Source organism: Lepidochelys kempii, chromosome 1 (assembly GCF_965140285.1).
Source record: "Lepidochelys kempii isolate rLepKem1 chromosome 1, rLepKem1.hap1, whole genome shotgun sequence".
NCBI lineage: Eukaryota > Metazoa > Chordata > Testudines > Cheloniidae > Lepidochelys > Lepidochelys kempii.
In genome coordinates this window covers 82,262,176-82,282,546 of record NC_136380.1, presented here as the reverse complement: position 1 = coordinate 82,282,546, position 20,371 = coordinate 82,262,176, and the positions used below count along the sequence as shown (strand labels likewise).

At 43.7% G+C, this 20,371-nt stretch overlaps 1 long non-coding RNA gene across 6 annotated transcripts in view; it reads right to left on the bottom strand.

Moving 5' to 3' along the window:
* Window positions 1-20,371, bottom strand: part of LOC144930662 (uncharacterized) — a 74,814-nt gene that overhangs the window by 52,674 nt on the left and 1,769 nt on the right. For 5 of the 6 annotated variants that reach the window (XR_013635965.1, XR_013635966.1, XR_013635969.1 and 2 more), the window contains exon 2: window positions 17,164-17,209. This is a non-coding gene — a long non-coding RNA (uncharacterized LOC144930662). Of the gene's footprint in view, window positions 1-17,163; window positions 17,245-20,371 lie in introns of all 6 variants that reach the window. The other variant, XR_013635977.1, reaches the window with a different exon arrangement.

The following is a 20,371-nucleotide window of genomic DNA, read 5'->3' as shown; positions in this document are numbered from 1 at the left end:
TTGACTGGAGGCTCGTGGGAGGGTAATACAGAGGAGACAAGACAGCATCTAGGCAAGTATGAAACTCATTTAAAAGAAAATTTAAAGGCTTTGATGGATTTAGTACTGCAAAACAATGAAAGGAGTGAGGTGACCCAAAAGATTTGGTATGACAGGTATGCTGAAGAAAGATCTTTTGACATAGGTGATTTGATGTTAGAGTTTATTCCAGTGCGAAAGAACAAAATGCAAGATTGGTGGGAAGGACCTTTAGAGATGATAGAAAGAGCGAATGAGGTCACATATGATGTAAGGAAGCTCCATGGTTGGGGAGCTCTGCAAACGGCACATGTCAACCGATTGAAAGCTTACCATGAAAGAGAGATGGGAGTGAATATGATTTGTTGTGCTGATGAGGGAACTTGTACTGTCCCCTTAACTGATTTGGTCAGTGAGAGTAAGGAAGAAATTTCTCTGGAGAGCATTGAGACGTGAGAGGGTTTAAACCCCACTCAAAAGCAGATGTTAGCCCTTTTGCAGAATCACGGGCAGGTTTTCCAACCAACCAAATTTAACTGACAAGACTGTACATTCCATTGAAACTACAGAGCCCCTCCCTACTCCTAGCAAAGCATATCATACTATAGGAGAAATGCAGAAACAAATTCACAAGGAAGTAGAAAGCATGCTGGATATGGGGGTGATTACTAAACCAAAAAGCCCCCGGGCAACTCCTATTATGATGGTATCTAAAAGGGATAAAACCATGAGGTTTTGTGTAGACTTTAGGAAGTTAAATGCTATCAATCAACCTGACTCATACGCCACACCCTAAATCGATGACTTGCTGAATATATTAGGGGGTGCAAAATTCATAAGCACCCTGGATTTGACTCAAGTGTGTTGGCAAATTCTCTTATATACTGATGTCCAGGAAAAATCAGCATTTGTAGTGGAATCTGGCCCATACAAGGTTAAGAATATGCCTTTTCAGATTAATTAATTCAGGGGCTACTTTTCAGAGGCCTGTCAATGAAGTGTTGCAGGGATTACATACCTTTGCCAGGGCTTATGTAGATGACTTGGCTACCTTTCTGACTCCTGGCAAGACCACTTAAACCACATGGGAATTGTGTTACAGAGGCTTAGAGAAGCCAACCTCACTGTCAGGTGCCCATGTGCAAGATGGGGGCTGCAGAGGCATCTTATCTAGGACATAGCATGGGCAGTGGATTTGCTCACCCTCACCCTTTAAAAGTAGAAGCTACTCAGGGTTGGGTTGCCCCACAAACCAAGAAGCAGGTCTGGCCAATTATTGGTCTGGCCAATTAATACCAAAGGTTTAGTGATATTGTGGCATTCCAATCTATCTTGCCACCAGACAAGCTGGACTATTTCATAGATGGACACTTTACACCAAAAATCACAAGAATATTCAGGTTACTCCCAGTCCCAAAGGAGTCAGGCAAAAGACCAGTCACTTACCCCGGGTCAATTGTACTCAGATCTCAAACCAAAGACAATCCTGCAATAAATTACCGAAGGTTTTATTAACTAAGCAAAGAAATTTATTTACAAGGTTAAAACAGGAAACATACATACACAAATGAGTTACAGTCTTAGATTAAAAAAAGGTAATATAAGCTGCTATAATAAGCAGCTCTATATTCCCTTTTGGACGGACCCATACAAAGGAGCAATTATTCTTGGCCCTGGGACCCCCTATCCTGTGCCCCTCACCCTATGTCTAAAAAGAGGACAGGCTTCTCTACCGTCACTCCTCAGGCCCCGCCAGACCACAGCAGCCCTCAGCCTCCTCTGGCTCATAGTCAAGAGGAAGTGGAAAGCACATATGGGTACCTGCCAACAGTTACCCCACATGGCTTACTCTCTGGGCGCATGTGTAGGAGCCAGTGGGCATATGGAGTACACATCTGGTGGAGGAGGAATGTTCGACTGTAGAAGGGAAATAAATACTGGGTAGGAGTAGCAACAAGCACAAGGCAATCAAAGGACTCCCTCCTATGGAAGCCTATTCCAGAACTCAACTACCCTAATAGATAGAAAAATTTTCCTAATATCCAACCAGCAGATTAAGCTGATTACTTCTTGGCCCATTTTCAATGGACTTGGAGAACAATTGATCACCATCCTCTTTATAAAAGCCCTTAACATATTTGAAAACTGTTATTGGGTCCCCCCTCAGTCTTTTTTTCCTCAAGACTAAACATATCCAGGTTTTTTTTAAAAAAAATCTTTCCTCACAGGTCAGGCTTTTAAAACCTTTTATCACTTGTGTTGTTGTCCATACTGTCTCCAATTTGTCCACATCTATCCTAAATTGGAGAGTCCAGAGGAAAGCAACAAAAAAATGGCCCTGCTGCACCATCTTTTTTCTGGACCCTGTAAACTTAGCTGGGACCCCATATTTTCTTGCCCAACCAGATCCAGGAAATGGAAATTTCACCACAGAACGTGTTCATATACCAGATTTGTAATTTAAATTGTAGCCAAGAGAGGTACAGATGCTACCCCAAACCAAATCCTGGAAATTCGTTCATCAGTAGGAGAGCAATTAGTTCTCACTTGTGTTTACGCATCTCAATCCTGTCCTACACACACCCCTGCTATTTCACACTGCACTTCTAAACCAAGAATGCCCCTTAAGCTAAGTTCATCCAAACTGTAATGTGGATTTGTTATCTTGACAAATGTCCAGTACACTCTAAATCGGTGCCAACAAGGAATTTCATTTGGGACTTAATCCAGGTCACAGCTTAGCTTTCCAGAATTTATCAGATGTACCCATTTCACTAGCTAGCCCTCAAACATTTATCCAGAAACCTTCTACCACAACTGCCTAACCCATATTTAGGCACCAGAATAAAAGCGAGCTGAGTTTTACAGGTGTTGAGCCCTCACAGCTCCTTCTACAATCAAAGGGAATTGCGAACACTAACTCTGAAAAATCAGAACACTTATTTAAGAAACAATGGCCTTGATTCGCCGATCTCTCTTGTGGGTGAGAAGGTAGGAAGCTGGTTGCAGCTAAATAATTCAGGGCCACCTAGCCCCTATATAACTTAGGGCAGGTCTATCCTTGCCATTTAAAGCAGAAAGAAGTCCCCTTCTTGAGCAAAAACCATGGGAGCGTCTACAATCGCCAATGACTTTTCCAGTGAAACAAAAAGAAAACCACCTCCATGAGAGACATACAGCTCTTACCAGTGATGCTTTTGCGGTGATGCACAAGTGAAGACACGTTCTTCCTGTTTACCCAGCTTTTAGCCTCTGGAGGATATCCCGCAGTGCCTAAGTGACCACTCTATCCAGCAGCTTTGCTGCTCTGTTGCCAGGTAAACAGACATCCATCCCTCCCCCTGTAAAGCCCCGGGAACTTTGAAACTCCCCTTCCTGTTTTCTTGACAAGTGCTCACTTATTTGGCCAGGTGACAATGCCTGCTCCATGGAGCAAACAATCCCCTGCTTGGAGCAATGCTGAGCTACTGGAGCTGATCAGTGTTTGGGGAGAGGAGGCTGTGCAGGGACCCAGGATGCCCCGCGATCACGCCTCCTCCACTTCCCACAAGACCCATTGTAAAACTGGAGAGAGCTGCACTGTGGGATAGCTGCCCTAGAGCACTGCTCTCATCCGCGATGGAAGTGCTGCTAATGTAAAGAGTCTCTGATGCCTGAGGAGTTAAGTGAGTACACAAACCAGCGCTCTACTTTCACCAGTTCCCTATCACCGGTGAAACTTACAGCGAAAAACCTGTGCAAGTGTAGACATCGCCATTACTTGACATAGCCATTCCTGGGTAACTGCAGTGAAGCCAATGGGGTTAAGCGAAGTAAGGATTTGGCCCACCACATCTAATTATCTAATTTGTGGCCGAGAGAACAACTCAACCACAGGCGTAAGTTGAAGCCAATGGGAATTGCATATACGTACACAAGGGTTGAATTTTGGCCAGTATTACAATTAGCCTGGATAAGAGAAAAAGCAAATACAAATGAAACTGAAAAAAGTTCCAACACTGACACTGAAATGAAGATCAATGAGAAGTTCATGAACCAGATCTGAAACTTCATTCAACACTGGCAACGGCACTGTTTATATTTCCAATTCACTATGTCAGCAAGTTTGAGTCAAAACTTGCATTCTTTGATCACAGGGCCAGCAGAGACTATAGATAATTCCTCAGGGAGTAAAGTCTGCTCCCTGTGCTGGGATTACTCTCCCTGGCATACCAGAGTCACAACAGTGAACAAACCTGTACAGACTATTAAATACCTGCCTTAAAAAAGGAAAAAGAAAGAAAGAAGTTACTGAACAGCTGCTCTCAAGAGGGAGATCAATGCAAATGAAGATGGATTTTGTGGTTGAAGGGAGCTCAGCACCTTTCCTCTATGAATCTGTCCTGCATAAAATAATAAACTTCACCTCATTCAGAATGAGCTAGATTTCTCTCAGCAGCCTGATTGGCCCAAATTTTTCACTTTTGTACACTGGTGTAACCCCAGTGCTTTCAAAGGGATTTCACCAGTGCATCTGAGGGCAGAATTTGGCCAATTGCCCCCAAAACTGATGTAAATTGTCACGTCTTATATCATTAACTATGGGCCAAACTGTGACTAGCCACTCTAAGGCAGCTGTACAAGGGAATAGGAAGTAGTAAGGATTCCCCTTCCTGCCACACACAGCCACGTTAGACCCACAGTTTAGCGCCATGTGTGGGATGCAGTGCTCCAAATGCTCCCTCTAGGGAGCACTGGGGTGGGGGGGTGGTCAAAAGTAGGCTACACAATGGCTCCATCCCACTCCCGACAAGCTGACCAGCAGAACTAGTTGGCCATGCAGTGGAAGACCAAGCTACATACTGAAAACATACTGGTTGCAAAATACACTCTTCCAGTGCAACAAGGGACCAGGCGACACTAGGTATAGCAGGGTAGCTCTGAATGACACTGCCTCCTGTTGATCCACCCAGGATAGCATGCCTACGCACTGCCCCATACTCAGGGCTGAGCCTATAGGTTCAATCTAGCCTTACTCACATGAATTTAAAAGTTCTTAGGTCAAATCCTGCCCTCAATGCCATTTGTGCATTCCCAGTGAAGGCAGTTTAATAAAGGTCGTCAAATTCATTCCACCTCCCTTCCGTGCCAGAGCCAGAACTTGTCTGGATTTAGTGATGGTGGTAGGGTAGCACAGGTGAAACTGTGGGTGGAACTTTCCCCCATGCTTATAATTATAAATACCTCATACATTTGTTACTCGACACAAGCCTATCCACCAAACGTTGGGCCCAAATGTTTCCAGCCTTTGGAAAAGTCCAAATCTGGATCCAAATTTGTGTCTTAAGCCCATCTCTAATTATATATTATCCCATAATTGTACCAAATAGCTAAAATTATATTTTGGCTTTTTGATGTATTATAAAGAAACACGGCTATTAAAACACAAGGGCAAGTGCTACACATATGAAAACAAAAGAAGGGAAAAACTTCCCCAAAGTCCCATTCAAGTCAATCAAGCTTCCTTTGGGTCAAAGTGCATTTTTAAATTTGTAACTGCTTTGCAAACAAACAAAAATATCAGATGTTCGACTTAGTTTCAATATTTTTACATTTCTCAATCTTTGCGGGCGGAGAGTTATTTTTTTGTGGGTGTTCAAAATGCAACTGATGTCTTCAGCATTACTTAAACAACCACAGTCTAGCAAAAGATAACATTACAATTTTTTTTAAGTATTAATGTCTGGCAAAACATCAAAGTTTGTTTCCTTAATCTAGAGAATCCTTTACTTATGAGTTATTTATTATATCTGGCTTTTCTCCAGAAGTTATGTATCCTACACTGATTTATTTCTTTTAGCGTCACTGTTTTTAACTGTAAGAGAATGGAACTTGGCAAAGCCATTTCATGATTAAGGACCCTATTCCATTCGTCAGGAAGTCAATGTGATGTTCCCATTGACTTCCGGGGGAGCAGAATTGGGCTCTAAATAACCTGAAATCAAAGCCAAGAAAGAGTCGGTTGTTACCACACACACACACACACACAACGGAGATCAGAGAAGTGTTTCCTCTTGGTCATGAACTGGGAATATTAACCCATTTGAATAAAAATATCTGTTATATTCTGCATCTGATTCAGGAGATGGAACCAGAATTTGGATGTTGAAGGCAGACAAGCAGCCATGGTCTGGAGTCAGTGATCTGAATTCACTGGTGGCTTGAACAGTGGTGCAAGATACACACGGGGTGTTGATTAGATGGCAGATGTAGGTGGATGAAAGTGATAAAATAGTGTAACTTGGATGTATCTGGCATCCCATGGGTATGCAAGATTAGTGCAATTTACATGCCAAGGGGACAGAAGAAGCTGGGGAGTATCAGGAAAAGCAGCTAGCAAGTGTAAAAAAAAAGCTGCTCCCTCTTTAAACTTATGCATGCACTGTCCCAAACACTTTTAAGGGTAAATTCAGTCACAGAGAGTCCCCTTCATGTGTGCAGGGGCTGCCGAGGCAGCCCCTCCCCAGCACCGCACAGATGTCCTCCAGCAGGTGTTCCACGACCAAGGAGCTCCGCAGAGTTCTGGCAGCAGAGCCAGAAACGAGGGACTGTAGCCTGAGAATGGACACCTCTCCTACTCAGAGCTATACTAATGTGTGCTGGGTCCCACTAGGTACATGGACACCCAATCATTGGCAGCATGGGTACTATAGGAGCTCCTATAGACTCAGGCTGCCAGAGGGAGAAGGGTCATTGGAACAGCAGCGAGACAACCACCCATTTGGAACCCTTGTGAATCTGAGAAGGTCCCCAAGATCTAGAGCGTGCAGGCACCTTGTTTCTTCCCCACTCCACAGTCCCTGAATCTCTCCTACTTGAGAAGGCAACATACAGGAAATTCCTCAAGGTTCTTGTCCATCTGGCCCTCTCCCATGAGTTTCCTCTATATAAGGGGTAAAAAACAGTACAAACTTGTTTTTATCACTGAGTCAAGCAGCTATGACTCAAAATACACACAGGGAGCAGATCTGCTGGTGAATATGTGCCATCGTTACACAGTCACTCTTCAGAGAAAAACCACACTGTAAATGTGTCTGGCACATGGACAGAGATACAGCAAGTGGTGTTCATTTTGGAGAACCAACCAAAGATCAGGGTACTTTCCTGAGACACCTTGAACCCACTGGGAATGTAGAAGTTCATGACGTGGCATAAGCAGATGCAACTCCTAATGAAGTTGATGAGAGCTGCAGAACAGGTTGAATTGACTCCCACAGTGGTAAGCTACTCTAATTTAGGGAAATTCAACCCTGTGCAGAGGGTGAGCACAAAGCCTATGCACTACTGAAACCCTATTCTCAAGGCTTAAGTGGAACTCAAGAGGTACATAGAAGTTGTGTTGACCCTCTGAAGAGAGGTGAATTTCACCAGTTTTGCACTGAATAAGGAACACATAGCAATCTTGCAAACATAATTTTGTTGCTTACAACATCTTGCATCTGCACAGTAGCATTATTTAGAGATGTAGGTGTGCATGGTGCTTAGTTTCCTTCCATGCTATTGAAAATCACCACCTGTCACGGGGGAGGAGGGGAATAGAACATTAAAATTATGCTTAACCCCACCTACATGAAATCTTCTTAAGAAAACATAACTGTACTCAACAATAGGTACGTGATGGAAACCAGACATTTATGCTCCTACTGAAAAAGTTAGAGAGGGAATCTGGTTTCCTAGCTGCACTGTTCCCGTCTGTTCTAAAGGCAAAAAATGTGTGTGTTGGTTTTACGTTTGGATAATTGCATTTGCAAGTCCAAAATCCGAGACGAGATGAAAGCATCATAGTTCTTGGACTAGCCACCGGGTAAGGAATGGCATTAAAAAACTAGACTCTTTTTCTTAAGAGTAAAAGCAAGCACTGGAATAAAATGCTGAGATCAGAATTAGGCCCAATTACGCTGGCAAAAATTTAGGAATAACCTCACTGAAGTTAATGGGGCCAGATTCATCGGTGTATTCTGGTGACACTGAGCAGCCATAAACCCATTTTCACTGCTCTGCACCACTTGGAATGCACTGATGACTCTGGCCCTACAAATGTCTGACACCATAAAACTGGTGATAAGAATTGGGCCCCATGTCCTTAGGCATACATCGACCCGGAGATATTTGGGCAAATTAGCTGTTATTACACAATCACAGCAGAGAAACTTAGAACTACACTCTTAAATATTACGGGGTCATCTCTTATCTTCTTTGGCCTAATTCTCATGGCTTTTATGCCCTTTGGCATAATACAAGTATGAAAGATATGCACATCCCAGACTGCATTCAAGATATTCACAGGAAGGGTCACATCAATCTGAAGACACCAGAGATTGTGTCAGAAAGGATATAACTTGCAAACTCCTTCATTTTATTAATTTATTTAAAATGTTTATCCAGGAAATTCCCATTGAAAAAAAGCATTTTGTTTCCATTCTGTAGCCAAGAAAGAGGAAGCAGCAATACACGCTCACGTCATTACAGAAGTCAAACAAACTAATTCATAGGAAGAGAACATGGGTTAATGGGTTATCATTCTTTCACTTTATTTTTAACATATTAGTGACCAGTCAGTACATACAGATTAATCTGTATGAATGGAGAAAGTGTCTCAGATAAAATGAGATCCTCTCTGACTCTTCACCTCTATTTGAACCAAATCCACATGGAATCTTTTGATTTTAATTTTTTTATTAATTATTATTATTTTTCTGTACTGTTTCCAAAAAGAAGTGATCAAAGGCTACTATTGTGGCATTTCTATCCTGGCCAAAAGCAGAGTACTGGAAATTTAACAAGACAGCAGCTAATTTTCATGAGCTTCTACGTTTCCAATGGGTTCAAGATGTTTCAGAAAAGTTTCCTAAGCTTTGGTTGCTTACCCAAAATGAACACAACTTTATTAATGTGATTTTACTTTGAAAAGTGACTGTGTAACACTGGCACATACTCTCCAGCAGATCTGCTCCCTGTGTGTATTCTGAATCATACCTGCTGGACTCAGGGACAAAAACAAGGTTGTACTGCTTTTTACTTATGTGAGCATGGCAGAGCCAATTTAGCTGACAGAAAGTGAATTGGATTCTATTCCTTCCCATTCCTGTTCATCTTTCCCAGAATTGTATGCAGTGTAGTTGTAGCCATGTCAGTCTCGGGATATTAGAGAGAAAAGGTGGGTGAGGTAATATATTGTATTGGTGCAGCTTCTGTTGGTAAGAGAGACACGTCTGAACAAGAGCTCTGTGGAGCTCGAAAGCTAGTCTCTATCACCACCAGAAGTTTGTCCAGTAAAAGATATTACCTCACACACCTTGTTTCTCCAGAACTGATTACTAAGCTCCAATCAGCAACATCTGGTGTCAGCCTGAGTTCATATTGGCTATTCATATTGGCTAAGTTCATATTCTTGGCTCTGGGAACACTTTATTATTTCAACTACACTGCAGACATAGAAATGTGACTTTACAGCTTTCTCTGTTGCAAAGAGTGCAGAAGAAACTGGAGCTGCTGGTAAATTGAGGCACACCCCACCCAGTTTTTTGAGACTGCAGGAAGATTGGCAAATTGGGGAATGGAAGCTGGATGCCCAGCAGTGGACACAGACTGGGAGTGACAGAAGTGATGTAAGACAGGGGAACCCTAAAGGTCTAAACTAAAGGTCTTTTCTACTTGCAGAGTTTCTGGGTCCTGTAAGATGACCTGCTCCTTTAAGAACATGGGAAACTCTAGGTACCTTTATGTGGAAAGTCCTGGGGAAATTAATTCCCTGAACAGAGAGTTTGTGGCACAAGGAACTCAACTGGACTGGACCCAGAGTTTAGGATTCTGTTTGATTTTCAGGGTCTTTCAGAAGCTGGAAGTTCCGTCTCTGAAATTAAAGACACAGGCCTCACCCAGGACAGCACCCTTGGCTACAGAAGTACAGCCTATCCTGTGTACAGTGACTGAACCCAAGCAAAGCTCTAGGGAGACCCCCACATTTGACAGGGAACTCAAAAGAGGCCTGGCATAAAGCAAAGGGAAAGACAGGGGCAAGGAAGGACAAGTACGGAGTTGGGGTTTTGGGGGGTGGTGGGAAAACAGAACACATTAAAAATCACTACCTAGGAAGAGCCTGGACTCTGGGGAAAAATGAACAAGGGGAAGTCTAGGGTCCCAGCAATAAGCAAATCAGGAAGCAGTCCCTGTGGTCTAGAATTAAAAGTGGGCGGATAGCAGCAAAGTTTGAACTCCCATTTGGCTAGAGTAGAAATCCCAAATCTGCTGTCATCCTAGGAACCCATGAATGCGAGGGACTTGTATAGCCTGGTTACAGATCCCTGTCAGACCCAGAAGCCTGGTTTGGGAGTATATTTCTGAGTTGGATAAATCAAGTGTATTTGGAGCAGCAGGTAGCAGAGATAAAAGGGAAATTGGAGGCTGAGGCCAGCAGGCTCCAGAGATTCATTAGAGAGACAGCAAGGTCGCACAGCCTGGCAGTGAAAACTAATAGATGGCAACTAGGGGCATCTGAAGGCCCCAGTGCCGAGAATTCTGGCCCAGAACTGAGAAAAGGTATGCGAACAGAGCACAGAAGCATCTGTGGAGCTGTGCAATAAGGTTGTGAAATCAAGACAAGAGCAATTCTGAGATTGGGGTCAGAAGTACCTAGAGACCAACTGGGTCACTGTGTAGATGTTCAAAAAACTGGAAGGCCACCAATGGAGTGGTTATCAGACAAAACAAACACAGATGTATGCGTGGTAGATGTAAGAGTGATGACAGTAGCCCCTACAGCCACCCAACTAACCTCTCCAGTTCTTCACTTGGTTGATCTAGAAGACAAGGTTGCCAATGCCTACAGAAACTGGGCTGAAATCCCTCATAACTTAACAATTTACAGAGTCAGTTGACACAGTGCTTCCAAGAGCTGGAAGAAACACACTCCTCAAGGGATTAGGTTTTGGCACAAGCCATGCAGACAGAGTAAGAACTGTCCTGCTTCAGAGTAAAGAGAAAGCCTTTACTCTGAAGTTGCTGCAGGCAGATGAGCTGATTAGGTGCCTTTCTGAAATCCTCTTGAGCTCTTTACAGAAAAGAATGCGAAGTTGGAGAGCCTTGAGGATGAGGCAGCTATCTTAAGAAAAACAACTGAGCACTGAGGTACTTCAGAAGACAGGGCCTGTGGTGATAAGCAGAATGACCAACCAAACAGAAGAACCATTGTGTGCCTAATAGAGAAGCCCAGGATGATGCACAGAAGAGTTGTGAAGGGAAGAAGCAAGGGCCCCATCTGTAAGCAGGAGTGGGGAGGCTACAAGGCAAAGCCCATCTAGGACACATTTAAGACAGAGATGTACAGAAAGAAAAATGGGTCTGCCCAAGGATGGGGGCTGGCTCAGAATAATTATTCAGGAAGTTGCATGGGTAGAAGAGGAACAGAAGTGGGGTTTGTTACAGGCTACAATGGAAATTGCAAGGATGGGGCTGTGAGTCTTAGTGTTGGAGGAATCCAGGCAATGAAACGGACCTTATAAGGGATATCCTATACCTCAAAGGCTGCAGGCAAAAGAGATAGCACTGCACTAATTTCATTCTGGTGAAAACCCAGTCTTGATGACTGTAGTGTAAATGAATTGGCCATCCCGATGCCTCGTGCCTGAGATGCTTCTGCACTGCCCTGCTCTTTATTCTCCCTCTTCTGGACCCTTTTCACACAGACTCCATACCACCCTTACAGAGAAGGGTTTTTTTTAACACTACACCCCATATTCTTCATAGTGATATTAATACGAGATGGTTATAGCATAATTTTGATCCATTTTATGCAAGATAAGTCATGTGAGGTTTCATTGGAAAAGTTATGATTTGCTGAATATGACTGTCCTATTTGTATGCATGTATCATTTTTGTATCTGAAGTTACGAATATTGACTATGTGTCTGTATTTCAAATGTAGTTACACCTGGGTAATGCCCACTAGACAAGATGCTTTCAGTCTAGAGAGCTGGTGGGGAAGGGTCTATTCAGGACAATGGGTCATTAGAAAGAACAATAGGCCTTAGGAGAAGCTTATCTCCCACCTGGTGGGCCTTCCTGAGAACGTTACAGACAGCCTGTGAGTGATGGCTGCTATGACTCTACAAGGACATGTGACTAGGCCACATGATACTAGACTCCATTTTGAGATGTCAATATTTTTCCACAAACTGGTCTGGGTACCAAGCTTTGGAACAAAAGGTTCCCGCCATATGAAAAAGCTATATAAAGGAGGGAATGACATCATCTGGTGCTCTTCATTCGCCATACAAGAAGGCTCCTGGAAACATCTGAGGAACCAAGACTGAACCGAGGGAAGTGCTGGACCCAGGCTAAAGGGATCTCTAGCCTGTGTGAGACACCTGTGTGAGACACCTTAAGAATCTGCAGCCTGCTTGTATCATCTCTTAAGGTGAGAATCTGCTAATTCATATCCAGTCGATCTAGTATAATAAGCTTAGTTTGTATTTTTTTATTTATTTGCTAGGTAATCTGCTTTGATCTTTTGTTATCCCTTATAATCACTTAAAATCTATCTTTTGTAGTTAATAAACTTGTTTTTATTTTAATCTAAACCAGTGAGCTTTGACTGGAGTGCTTTGGGAAAATCTCTGCTTGGTTACCACAAGTGTGCCTTGTTCTCTTCACGGTGAGGGAGAGGCGAACTGGGTATTAAACCCATATACTGGCCAGTTTTGACCAGGGCAGGACAGTACTGCTCTGGGGGTCCCAGGCTGGGAGCCTGGTGGTTAGAAACCTTGTGTGTAACTGCAGCTTGGTTTGTCCCTACCTGTATGAATGCTGGTTAAAGTGCAGGCTGGAAGGCTTTGCAGCTTGTCACAGCAGTACAGTATGAGAGGGAGCCCAAGCTGGTGGGTTAGGGAGCTCAGTGGTATCCCAATTCCAGGTGGCACTTGGGGGGAACTCATCACAGGGTTGATTCAAACAAAATGAACTGAACAGTAAAACAAAGTCCCAGAAGTCTGTCCCAGGGCCTGGCTCTTACCTCAGAGCCTGGAGGAGCAAAAGCGTTCCTTCACAGGGTCTTTTTATCAGTTCTTAGGAGGCGCCCAATTCTGGGGTTCCGCTTGCAGCTGACCTGCTCAAAGCTGGCTCCTTTGCAGACTTCCCAGAGTCAGCTCCCTCCAAGAACTGCTTCAGCTCTCTTATAGGGAGCCAGCTGCTTGGCTCCTTTAGCAAGCCTGCTCCAGGCTTCAAGTCTCCTACAGGCAGCTCCCTCCCTCCCTCTGCACTCTCACAATTAGACATTCCTGATGCAGAGCATGTCACTGAGGACTATTAAAGCCTAAATATGGCATGAGTCCAGGACTGAAGATTGGTACCTTCCTTTGGATTTTGATTACCCCAATGGAGATTTAGCCAGAGCGCCAAATCATTTTATATAGTCCTATGGTTAAAATGGAGAGAATGCAGTTCACATGCGACTCCCAGATAGATGGCCAGAAGAGAGATCATCCTTCAGAGAGATGGAAGGAAGGAGGGCTGAAAGCACTGAAGGGAAAAGGTAGATGTTTAAACATCATGTGTCCTGAGCCTAGGGCCTGAGAAGAACTTGTGCAATTCTTTACCGAACCTTCCTGGGCCAGTGAGAGAACCAGTGGCTCACATTTGTACAAATTGCTTTGAAGGTAATGGTGTTGCGCAGATGTAACTAAAGCCTACTTTTGCCTGCAGAACCTTTTTTACTGATGCACATCAGCGAAAGTGCCCAGCTTGGCAGTAGGATCAGATCTTCAGGCATGCCAAAGCAATGTTGGGCACACGTGGCGGAGAAAGTATCAGCCAAGATGGCTTTGACCTATCTTTGTGCTCCCCCAATCCTGTTTGCAGCTGGGGGCCAGTTCTGGCCCCTGATAAAAGTTATAGCATCCTCAGGGCTGCTCTAGCTTGTGCTAGCCTATAATAGCCCCCTACTGCTGGACTTTGCTCACACCCTCACTTGCCCTCAGCATGCCTCCCCAGGCTTAGAGCTAACTGCACTGGTCTTAAACCACCCTGCAGTCCCCACACACAGTGGGGAATTCCCAGCTGCCTTTAAAGGGGATCTAGTAGAGTAAGGAGCTGCTCTTCAGACTGTATGTTGATTGCAGGGCTAATAATTAGAGAAAACATCTTTTCACTTGCCTACTGAGAACATTTGCAGTGGAAACAGTGAGACACAATATACATCCCTCTGCCCCTGATGTAGTCTTAAAACCACATTTCAGAATAGACCCACACTTCTAACATTACAAGGAAAACATGTGCCTACTAAATAAATGACAATCATAATAGATGAGAGAACAAAGTAACATTTTTTTTAAAATATGATAAAATCCTATCATGCCATAACCACCAAGTAGTAAACAATATTTAGTCTGTACAAAATACATTCTGGTAGAAGTGTTATGTATTTGCAACTCAAGCTAATTTTAGAAAATAATGTAATTCAATATTTTGAAGCCAGAAACATCTTAGTACTGTCAAAAACAAAGTCATGATCTTGAGCCTCTCTCCAGAGGCCATTTTCTATAAAAAGAGCATCTGGAGACAGAATTCTGGTTTCTTTTTGGCTGATAGTATGTATTCCTCTGGTACTAAATATAGATGTGTGTACAATTCACACATGGAGTTGGAGCCTTTACCATATAAGGGGAGAAGTAGGTGTTACTCTATGACCACTTTTTTTTTTTAAATTGGTGGAGACCACATTGTGTTATAAACCTGTCCAACACCAATAAACAGTACATAATTTTGAAAGAACTAAGTACTGGTCACTGCATGCCCCTGATGAGCTCTTTAGAGGATCTGCAGTGACAATAACTCCAGAATGTCTGTGCAGAAGTACAAACATTCAGAGTCTGATCTTTTAGCAGTATCTTAAGAGATGTTGGTTTTTTAGTTCAAGTAACACTCAACAAGGATCTAAATAAATGTGCCGAGTTTGACAAAGAACAAAAGGTAGGGCTCAGTGCTGATCTTAGACCTCCACATACACAGCGTCAAAAAAGTGGGATGGGTCGATGGTCCTGATTCAGCAGAGATTTGGGGTCCTCCTAAGAGGTGCTGAGCAACCTCAACTCCCACTGAAATGGAGCTCAGGAGGTGCTCAGCACTGCATGGGAATGGCTCCTAAAGAGGTGACAGACTATCACCCCCCTCCCCCGAATACTGCCACCTTCCACAGAGTGCATTAGGATAGATACAGAATACATGTATATTGCTAGTAAGCTCCAAAACAACAACTGACGCGGTTGCAGCATTACACACAAATTATCTACATACTCCTGACTGAGACTAACATATCAGGAGTGCATTTTTGAGTGCAATATATCTGCTGGGATATACTTTGCAGAGGAGCCTCCTCAGATGCCTGATTAATGCCTGACTGCCCACGTGCAATTTTTACATATTTTAGAGACCTAACAAAAAAAATTGAGCACACAGGGACATCATGAAGGTTTGTTACCCTTTCTGGGGTTTTGTGAACCAATGGATGGATTCTAATAATCTATGTGAGTAAAAACATGGTGGGTGAGGTTATTGGACCAACTTCTGTTGGTAGATGAGACAAGCTTTCAGGCTTCACATAGAGCTCTTCTTTGGGTCTGGAAAAGGTAACCAGAGTGTCACAGCTAAATACAAGGTGGGACAGATTGTTATTTTGCTCTGACACTCTGGTTACCTTTTCCAGACCTGAAGCAGAGCTCTGTGAAGCTGGAGAGCGTGTCTCTTCCTCCAACAGAAATTGGTCCAATAAAAGATTACCTCACCCATCCTGTTTCTCTCATATCCTGGGACCTATACAGCTACAACAACACTGCGAACACCCATCTAGGTAGCATTGTAAACTGTTAAAGTACATAGTGGGTAATAGCCATTGGGGCAGGGGCGGGCAAACTTTTTGGCCTGAGGGCCACATCGGGTTTCCAAAATTGTATGGAGGGCTGGTTAGGGGAAGCTGTGCCTCCCCAAACAGCCAGGTGTGGCCCGGCCTCTGACCCCTATCCAACCCCCCTGCTTCTCGCCCCTTGACAGCCCCTCCAGGACTCCTATCCCATCCACCACCTCCTGCTCCCTGTCCCCTGACTGTCCCCAAACACGCCCCCCCGCCTCTGACTGCCCCCCACTGTCCCATCCACCCCCTCCTCTCATTCCTGACTACCCTCCTGGGACACCTGCTCCCATTCAAACCCCCTGTTTCCCGCCCTCTGACCGCCCCGACCCCTGTCCATACGCCCAGCCCCTGATCACCCCCTCGAACTCCCCTGCCCTCTATCCAACCCGCCCCCGCCCCCTTACCATACTGCCTGGAGCACAGATGGCTGGCGGTGCTACAGAGCACCAGGTCAGGCCGGGCTCTGCAGCTGCGCTGCCCCAGAAGCTTGCAGCCCCCCCACCCAGAGCATTGAGCCAGCGGCGCAGTGAGCTGAGGCTGTGTGGGAGGGGGGACAGCCAGGAGCTCAGGGGCCGGGCCGTAGGGTCCCGCAGGTTGGATATGGCCCGCGGGCCGTAGTTTGCTCACCTCTACATTAAGGTATCCTGTGCAATCCTTTTCACTTAAGGTTAAATCCTGCTAATTTACTTGGGTAAGTAATCCCATTAATTATGCTGATCGATCATTAATTCTCCTTCATGGAGAGGAAAGGCACCAGCCATGAGTAGGACTGCAGCCCTGAGTCTTGAGAAGAGGAGGATATTCCCCATTCATCCCCAACAGACATCCCTAGCAAATAGTCTGGCTACTTGGGATTTGTGCTGCATTCCAGGTTTTGTTTGTCCTTAACTATCTGATTTCACTGGGGTGGAATTTTTCAGGAGAATCATTTCAGCTTTATACACTCACATCTATGCTTTCATCTATGTGACAGTTCTGTTCATGTTAGAATAAGCTTTCTACAATGCTTGAGAAAAGCAGGAATAAGTGAATCATGGTAGCTCAGACATAGGATGTCTGCTAGATTTCACCATTACTTGGTAGGCTTTCCTAAAGTAATTTGTAGGTAGTAAAATAAACAATAGATGGTTGGCTATCACATCCCTTGAGCCAGCTCATACTTTTCTCAGTCACAGATACATTCCCAATGGTTCTTTATGACTGACCTTATCTAGGCTTCCAGGAAGAAGAAGATCCAATCTTATGCTGCATCTGGAATTCAAAAGTAAACACGGTCACCTTCATTTCTGAAACAAAAACAGATTGCATTTCAGGTTTTTCAATTACTTTCCATCAAAGATTTAAGTGTGTACATCTTCATCCATGTTGTAAATGCAACATTTCAAACAAGACAACTTAAAATTAAAATGTATAAAAGTGTGCTGGCTGCATTGATTTTAAATATCAGGGGGAAAAGAAAAATAAACGTTGTAATGATATATTGAGGGGGGATTGTTCCCCTAGGACAGGGATTGGCAACCTTTGGCATGCGGGATGTGCTGGCTGCCACTTCCCGCAGCCCCCATTGGCCTGGAGCAGCGAGCCGCGGCCAGTGGGAGCTGCAATCAGCCGAACCTGTGGATGCGGCAGGTAAACAGACCGGCCTGGGCCGCATGCCACAGGTTGCTGATTCCTGTACTACATAATCATATGACGTTACATGCAGAGACAAAGTATTATTTTTATGCCCACACCCAGTTCATTTAGAACGTTTCTTCTCTTTACCTATTCATTGGCTACCTAAGACTTTGGGGCAACATTATGTCTTTCATATTTTTCTTTTTATTTCCCAAGTTTTCTATCCCCTGTAAAAATAGCCAGGAAGAGGAGCAGGGAGGATTGTCCATTTAACAACTCTTGCTATGTCTATCCTAGGATTTTTTTCACCGAACATTTCCCAACATTGTCGATTGAGCTCCACTAGTGATAACAGAGGAAACCTACTGTAGGCAAGGTGCTGGCGGCCGATAGCATTTTAAGTGCTATGCCATGTAATGATGTAAACCTCCTCTGAGCAGGACAGACCACCTGGTGCTTAAAGTACCAGCAACTGTCTGGAATCCTGGCTGCACTAGCAGATAGGTTGGTAACTTGTTGAACTCCACAAATTTGAGGCACAAATAATGAAGTTTGTTAACTTGCACAATACAGTTAACTTGCAGGGTACAGGACTGTCCAGTGAAAGATGTGGTGTAACTCCATTGATTTCAAAGCTTCTGTAGAGTTAATACAAATTTACACTGGTGTCAATGAGAGTGGAATTTGGCCTGTGGTGTTATAACTGCAAAATACAAAATTGTGATTTGATCCTGAAAACCATTACTTTAGTGAATCCCGTCCAGCTGGGCCATATGCTGCTCTCATTTACACTGGTACAAATCAGAACTGATTCCTGAGACTTTATTTTACAACTGATATAAAAGAGGGGCTGAGCAATCAGTCTGAAGCCAGACTATGGAGAGACTTTAAAAAAACTCAGTTTATACAGTGTTTCCCTGACACATCACAATTTATGTGAAAGCCATGAGCCACTTACATAAATTACAGTGTTTCCACACACATGCTGATGACAACAGAATTTGGCCTTCAGTGTGATTTAACTGAGATCCTAGATAAATAAGTACTGATGTTAGAAAAGGTTTTTAAATTGAAGTCTCTTTAACCAAACACAATATTCCTTCTAACTTTCAGAGATTGTTTGTGACTTTTGGAAGAAAACATTGCGTAAATCTATATGCCTCCTAAGCTCTAATAATGAGCCCCGTGACTCCAGCCCCTATTTGAGAACAGTCTCTAACGCTGCCTAAACTGGCAAAGAGCTAATCAGATTAGCTGGCTGTAACTTAGTGTAAATCATAAGAAAATTGCTTTTAATAAGAACATCATACATAACACCCGTCATCCCACAAAGCGCTTTAAAAACCTACGGTACTAGCCCTGCACTCCTCTCTCTCAGGCAAACCTCCCATCACTTTAGGCTCTTACTCTTACCAGTAAATACTGCTGAGGCAAGGGGTGTTGGATGTGGGGCATGTGACAGCTATTGTAGCACACAATACTACACAGCAATTTAGAACCAAAAGTAAAGGCTAAAATATTCAACTGAAAAGGCAGAGTGAATATCAGCAGAAACTCAAACTAGAATCTGGGCAAAGCTGGAGTCTAGCGGTAACATGACCCCTTTTCACTAGTTAAAGGTACGAGATGGTTTTTAGTAATAAAGAATCTCATAAAAAAATTATTATTGGGCTGACAACATGCTCAGGTCATTCCAAGACTCAGATAGGAAGACAGACCAAGAAAGATACATTCAAAGGCCCAGAACAAGGAGTCATTTGATTATTTTGCCCCATAATCTGGTAGACTAGTTGTTACTGTATTTAATCCTTTAATATTAAATATGCATATTTAAGACAGGTTGTCAGTATGGTTATGTTAGAACCCAGTTGCAAAAACACAACCTGTTTGGTTTCACCAACAGTGTTTAGCAAATGCAGCAACAGCCTCCTGGGTGGTGATGGGAGAGAGGGGGAACGCAGTGGCCCCTCCCTCAGGGCCACCAGCAGTGATTGGGCCCCCCCGGAGATACACAAGCTGGAGAAACAGGTAGCCAGTGAGTTCCCCACCTTCACGGGAGCAGTGGGTGGCAGGCTCCAGCCACAGTGCTTCAGGCTCCATCCCCTGGGCTCCATTCCCTGGCTGCAGGGTGGCAGGCTCTGGGCACGAGCTTCCCCCCTCCCCATCACCCTTGGCTACTGCTGCCTCCCCTAGGACCCCATTGTCCCTGGCCCCAGCTGCTCTGTACCCACCTCCCCATCCTGGGCTTAATTTGTCCCTGGGCTTGCCAGGACTGTGTAAGTCTGCTGTGAAAAGTGATATTTGTATGTTTGTTAATATCACTTTTCACAGCAGACTTAGTAGCTAGCAAGTCTTAAAGAAATAAGCAACCAAAAAGGCAAAAGAAACAAGAAAAAAAAGACAAGAAAATGCAAAGCACCTTATTTGTGTTTCTATTCTATTTAGGGTCAGTAAAGAATAGAGAAAACTGTATATTATTTTTATTGTTGAGTTTGCAAAAAAAAAATCCTACATAAATAAATTACAATGATTTGGGCATGTATATGTGCATATTTATTTGTTTTTCCTAAAGTTAAGTATTTTAGGAAAAATTATCAGACTGGCCACCAGCAAGAGTTGGCCACCAAAAAAATGTGTTGTAAGAACCTCTGCTCTAGGAACCTAGAAGAATTGAATTAACTTTTTTTATTTTATTTGTATGTGGCCAGATCATTTTAAAACTCCCTAACCCAATACGAAATCAACCACTTAACCGGCCCATTTAGCTGGCAGATTTGGCCACAGTTGACCCTTACG